The sequence below is a fragment of the Vigna angularis genome, chromosome 4 (assembly GCF_016808095.1).
Source record: "Vigna angularis cultivar LongXiaoDou No.4 chromosome 4, ASM1680809v1, whole genome shotgun sequence".
In the NCBI taxonomy this organism is placed as follows: Eukaryota; Viridiplantae; Streptophyta; class Magnoliopsida; order Fabales; family Fabaceae; genus Vigna; species Vigna angularis.
The window spans coordinates 10,285,966-10,292,979 of NC_068973.1; the positions used below are offsets into that span (position 1 = coordinate 10,285,966).

At 29.8% G+C, this 7,014-nt stretch overlaps 1 long non-coding RNA gene across 1 annotated transcript; it reads right to left on the reverse strand.

Annotated features, from left to right (window-relative positions):
- Positions 1–1,526: 1,526 nt before the first annotated feature.
- Positions 1,527–3,575, reverse strand: LOC128196330 (uncharacterized). Its single transcript, XR_008248532.1, has 3 exons — positions 3,530–3,575; positions 3,313–3,385; positions 1,527–1,676 (listed from the first exon to the last, which is right to left on the reverse strand). It is a non-coding gene; the product is annotated as an uncharacterized LOC128196330 (long non-coding RNA).
- Between the last annotated feature and the right edge of the window lie 3,439 nt (positions 3,576–7,014).

Below are 7,014 nucleotides of genomic sequence, written 5' to 3' on the forward strand. Positions count from 1 at the left end.
GACGAACTAGCCGGAAAGAAGCGCTGCGTGGCGGCGCGTGACTGAGAACTGGCTCTCGAAACCGGCGTGGTTGGTCGTCGCTCGAAGAGACGGTTCAGATCCGCAGGTCACCCGTCGAAACTGTGACGGTGGCCGGCGGTGGCGACGGCGGTGGCAGTGGCGGCCGGTGGTGACGGAGTTAGCAGCGACGGCTGCGGAAAGAGGCGGCAACAGCAGTGGCTGGCTGGGTCTAGATTGGTGCCGACTGTGGCACAGATTTAAGAAGAAGAGAAATGCCCACTGAAATATGAGGGGCTGCCAACTGAAACTGTAGGGGCTGCCGGCAGACAGTAAAAACCCCAGAGGTAGATCAGAGAACTTGCTCTGATACCATGTTAAATGAAATATTATTGATTTACTTCACTTAGTTACACCCTTATCCTTAATCCTATATTTATAGGATTAAGAGAATGGGACACACCTCACACACCACTCATCCAGCTAATACACAACTCACACACACTCACATACAACACATACAACACTCTCACATCTCATAATTCTAACACTTATTAGTGCTTTAATTATCACCTTAAGTAATCCTCCCATGTGATAATCTACTTGACTAATATATAATCGATCATGTTACCACAATTCATTAGCTAACCGACATGTAGTCGATCATATGACTATAATTCATAGTCAAACCCTAAAGATTGATTACTCATGAATGTACCTAAACATATTATTTTTTCTCATTATTCAAATCATGATGTTTTCACATTATTCAAACTACGATGTTTGAAGATGTCTAATATGTTCTTCGACGTATGTTACTCATATATAATAGTAAAATAATTATTTGCTCTTGAATATTTACTTTTTTTGAAAAAAGAAAAAAGAGAAGTATTTTTTTTTTAGAAACATTTACTTGATAAATAGTTCCGTTTTAAAATTATTAGATTTGAAAAAATAGTATATTAGTAAAGTAATGTTCAGAAAGTTCAGAAATATTAGTTTACGATGAAATGATTTAACAAAGTAAAACTAATATTAAAAATAATAAACATTAATATTCATAATATATTAAAAACTTAAAAATAAAAATAATTTATCAAAGTAAATTATATATCATTATTTTATATTTATAGAATAATAAATATATTTCTAAATTAAATCGTTCCAAACTTAAAGATAATTTAGTTATATTTTAATTTTAAATTATTATTGATTATTTTAATTTTTTTATTAATTATGTTAATGTTAAACTAATAGAGATAATGATAAAGATTACTAGCAAAACACTACATATGGAAATTAACAAAAAATAGTTGTGTGATATCCCAAAATATCATATACACATATAATATAATAGGATTCAGCTATTATAATATGTAAAAGCAGTTGAGACATAGAGATAATAGTATTTAAATATGTATACAGTCATCCAAAAGATAGAGGGAATTAAAACGAAATCAAACTTGAGTACAAGTTTTCAAAGTTCTCCAAAATACAAGGCTATTGAAATTTTAAAGAGACCTAAAAAGTTTTTCAAAAGTGTCGAACTATATAAAATAAAAGCTAGGAGTTTTTCAAAATAACAAGCTAATCAACTAAGAGCTAGTAGAAGGCCTAAGTACTAGGGGCTGGGTCTTCTTCAACCTCCAAAGCTTGCTCCAATGGTACATCATCACCTACTGCTCACATCCAAAGGATTGGATGATCATCGCAAGGGAGAAGACAAACACATGCAACACATACAATGCAAGGGTGAGCTAGGTCTCAAACAAACATACAGATAATTTCAATTCAATCTAGCATTTCCAAGAACGTCCATACACACATAAACATGTCAGTCATCATAAACATAAATATTTATTTCACAAAACTCATTAAAGCAAGCATCCTATTATGTTAAGACTCCTAGACACGTCCGGACATAGAATGTATGTAGAGCTGGGGCGGGTTGTGCACTTGTGATGGCCCCTACTGCTTTGCAAAGCCATTGCCGAGGGGTTCCACCCGACCATACACAAGGCTAGTCCGTTACTGCGGAATAGACCTTCAGTGATAGCGCCTACCCTAGGACCTCCCACTACTCCCACCACACGCGTCAATCCTCTCTAAGTGAGAATGAAAGACCGTTGGAGTGTTAGGGATAAACTCCCATATGGAAGCCTCTCACATTCATTCAATACACTAACTGATTCCACCGAGAGATCTTAATTTCATATTCAATCCAACCACTTTAAATCACATGATATTCCTCTTGGATCAATAATGTACCTCATAAACCACTTTGATTCATCAAACATAAAATTTCATAGTCATTCAAGTGCATTATTACTATATTGTCTCATACCAAACCCATACACCATCATACAACATCAACCATGTCATAAAAACAACTCATACATTACATACTTTCACAAAACCATCACTTATTAACACAAATTTCTTTAGGACTTTTAATTATCAATACTTAAGTAATTCAAACAGCTTGGAGACCCTCACCAATGGCTCCGAAAGGGTCAAAACCCCCTAGAACGACCTAAAGAACGTCCAAAACGGACATCCGAAACCCCACAAACATCAAAAACACCAAAAACACTTAATCTGCCACACATAATTCGCTCAGCGCACCCCCCCTGTGCGCTAAGCGAATTTTGTCTGCAGAGGAAGCTAAGTTCTGTAGATTTTGACAACCCAACACCCCGAAATTCGTTCTAGACCTCTTCCCCAACTTCTAAGACCCCTAATTTACTCTACATGTTGAATTAAACTTATTTACATGATTTTAACCTTTCCTAACTTCTTTCTCTAGTGATTAGACATTGCCATCAAGTCTAAAAACTCAATTACATTCTCTTAGAATCCTAAGTTTAGTTTTACCATTTTTTTCACAGTTTTAGATTCTTGAAATAGCCCAAATAAGTTCTAATTGACTTGCCTATTCTATTCTCACTGTCCAGAACAACCTCCAATCCAATTTGTTAAATTTGACCATCTCACTTCTTCTCAGTTGCCCTTAAACCAGTGATAACTTAATTAAACTAGCAACTGTTCTTCTAACAAATATCATACATCCAAAATCATCTCAAATACCTCAATCAACACTAAATTAACTAGCAACTATTCTTCTAACAAATATCATATATTTCAATTTCAACGAAACACACACCCTTGTTCTCATCAAAAACCCCAATTTGCATGCAAACAGCCACAACATTACATAACAGATTTTCCAGGCATAGACTTCACATTCCTAAACACACTTTCAGCCTATGCACAATACAATCCACACAAAAAATAGAAGAGCCTAGCTTCCCTTACCTCTAGTGTAGACAACCAAGCTCAAGTAGGAACCCTAGACCACTTGCTTGCACTCCCAAAATGTTAGAATCACCTATAAATCATCAATTGATGATGGAAAACGAATCTTAGAACCAAATAGAAGCTAGATTATGGAAGAAAACGAAATGGATTGCATGCAACAAGTTCAATCGCATGCTTACAACCCTAGAGCACACGAGAAAGGGGGTTTTCTTACCGGTTGGAGAAAACGGAAAATCAATCGGTAGAAACGTAGCTCTTGGAATCCAGGTAGCTTCAATTCGAGAAACAAATGGTTAGATTTTGGAGTTGGAATATAGAGAGTGGCAAGGCAAGGAAGAAAAGAGAGAGTGCTTGAAAGAAAAAGGAGAACGTTCTTCTGAAGCATAATTTAGGTGTGGGGTTTTTTTTTTCTTTTAGGAGATTAAGTATTTTTACTTTACTAATTTTGCCCAACCTATCTTATGCTGCCACGTGTACACACTTTTTGGTTATATTTTATAAGACCTTACAAGTTGTAAGAATTAAAATAAGACGGGACATACTTAAAAACATGTTTTTGTTAGTTGTAAGAATTAAAATAAGACGGGACATACTTAAAAACATGTTTTTGTTAATGGAAAGGATGAATATTATGGACATTGAATATCAAAATATTGGAGGAGAAAACAAAAAAACAATAACTATGACATTTTTTTGTTCAAAAACATATAAAAAAGAAATCATTCAAAAGATGGTAGAACTTAGTATCTTCCATGATAAATAGTTCAAACATAAAACAGTGCTAAGTTTGAACAATTCCACACTAGATTATTTATGTTATGATACATAATCCCATTAGTATCATGTACAAAGTATTAAATATAAATTAAAATTGAGTAAGATTAATCATCTTAATATTAATTTATCAAAAATACTTTTAATAAATGATATAGGATATAAGTTTCAAAAGTTAAATTGCTTAAATTTAAATTGGAATTAAGTAAATTAAGTAGAGTATTAATATTTGATAAAAATTAAATGTTGTAAATAAAACTAATATACTACTGTCTTCAAGTTTCTTGTCTAAAGTTACTAATTTATTTTGATTTTAAGAGTTCTAAAATAAGATCATTAAATTCAATCGTTACATTAAAAGATTATACATTTTAAAATTTAGTGACAAATAAAAAGAGAAAGAAAAGTAGGAATTAAAAAAATACTTAAGTAGAAGTAGACTTTATAAATAAACTTAATTATTTTATTAATTTATAAATATAAAATAGATAATTGAATTTCATTTTATAAAAAGCCCGTGTCTCTCTAAAAATAATCATTTTTTTCTACTCATTTTCTAATATTCTAATAAATAGATCTATTTGTTTAAAGATCAGTGTACCATAAAAATTTTTATATAAAAAATTATAGTTATAACCGATCAAAAATTTATTTTAAGTAAGTTTATTTTCATTATTTTTTCTTAAATAGATTTTTAGCAGTTTTGTATGCAAGAGTTAAAAGACTTTACATGTGGCTTTAGTCACTCAAAATAAATCTCTATTTGATTAAAATTCTTTGAATGTCTTTAAATCATTAATATGAGTTTTCTACATATAGATAAAGTATTTTATGAAGTTTAAACTTATGTCAGTTAGAAAACTTTATACGTAACTCTAGTCGTTCAAAATAAATCTCTATTTGATTAAGATTCTTAGAAGGTTTTTAAATCATTAATATAAGATTTTTAGATACAAATAAAATATCTCATGAAGTTTAAATTTTTTGGAACTTGGTGATTAAGAAACTCAAATTTTAATAATTCTTTGTAATTAGTTTGTATAAATTGAGGAATAAATAAAGGATATATATATATATATATATTAGTTTGCATAAATTGATTTATGGTAACATATTTTAAAAGTGAATTATACCTGTTTTAACTTGTAAAATAAATAAAAACATTAATTAAATCAATTGAAGAAACTGATATCTTATTAGGTTTACATAAAGGTATTAAACATGAATTTTTCTACTATATTACCATTTCCAAAATGTTGAACTTGATATTTGAGTACTACATCAATCTATAATATTTTCCTTAAGAGAAAATGCTGTAATTTATTATAAAATTTATAACTTGAAAACATAAATAAAAATATTTAAAAATTGTCAGTTTTGGCATCAGCCACGACATCTTTCTATGATTTCTTCCTTTGAGAAAAAAAAGAAAGTAAAAAGACATAACTTTAATGATGTTGATTAAGCCTAGGTTAAAGGAAAAAAGTAATGATAATGATGATGTAAACACAAAAAGTGTTAACAAAAAAGGTGATGAGAGAAAGTAAATGTTTTCACTTTTCCTTGTCCCCGCGTGCTTTCTGACTAGTCTCCCTTTTACCTTTCCAACTCGTAACTTCAATAATTTTTGTACAATCTTATTTTAGGAAAACAACTTTTCAAAATCATTGTACTATTTCATTTTAGGTTTCACAAATTTTACTTTTTCTTTTATTATTGATGAATGACACTAGTCACTAAAGAAAAAGGGCAAACGTATATATATGTTAGAGTAACGTTATGCTTTGGTTATATATATTTCTTCAGATGAAAAATCATATGATCTTAGTGTATACTATTATTTTTACTTAGGGTGTGTTCCTTTTATGTTAACTTTTTGTCTGAAGTGATTAAAAAATGATGGATTTAGAGATTTTACATGTTCGTTTGAATAAATTTGTGACGAGAAACAAATCTGATTTGTAAAATATGTTATTTATCTCATCTCATCACTTTAAAGGAGATTTGCAAGAATAAATTACTGATTTATCATTATATCTCTCTCGTGCAACCTGTTTTTCACTATTCTTTTTTTTCTGTGTTGTGTGTGAGTGAGATCCATGACTATCTAAGTTTGCATTTGCATGGTGGGTGGTGTTATGCATTGAGTTTATAATAATAATAATAATAATATATTATACCTAATAATTACAATAATATATATTAAAATAATAATAATATTATTATGTATTACATATATAATAATTATAATAATAAGAGTTAAATATGTTTTTAGTAAGTGAAAATTAGAATTAGTTATTTTTTGAAACTTTGGAATTGTGTTGATTTAGTCTCTCATTTTTAGAATAATGTGAATTTAGTTATTTTAACCAAATTTTGTTAAGTTTACTTAATTTTTCAAACGTGTTTCTCAATTAGTATTGAAGTGAAAATATGTCAAATGATATAAACAACTCAAATCTTATCATGAAATGCATTTGACACGTCAAATAAACCTACTAAAATTTAGTTAAAATGACTAAATCCACATATTTCTAAATTTGTGAGACTAAATTAGACCAAAGTTTTGAAGATGAACTATTTTCAATTTTCATTAAAAATTAAGGGATCAAAAACATATTTAATCATAATAATAATAAATAATAATATTATTATAAAATATTAATTTTACCTTAAGGACAAAATGGTAGTCTTATATTTTAATCTATTAAAATTTTTATTTATCTATCATATCAATCAAATCACTCATAAACTTCCACAAACTTCACGCTTAAATTCACTCAGTTTCAGCTACAAATATTTAAAAGAAATAATACAAACTTTACTTCTAAATCCATCGCGTTACTCTCCCTCAAATTCATCATCAAAAGTGAACAAACTCTTAGGGTGTGTTTGGACTTGGAAGAAGATTTAAGGGAGAATGGG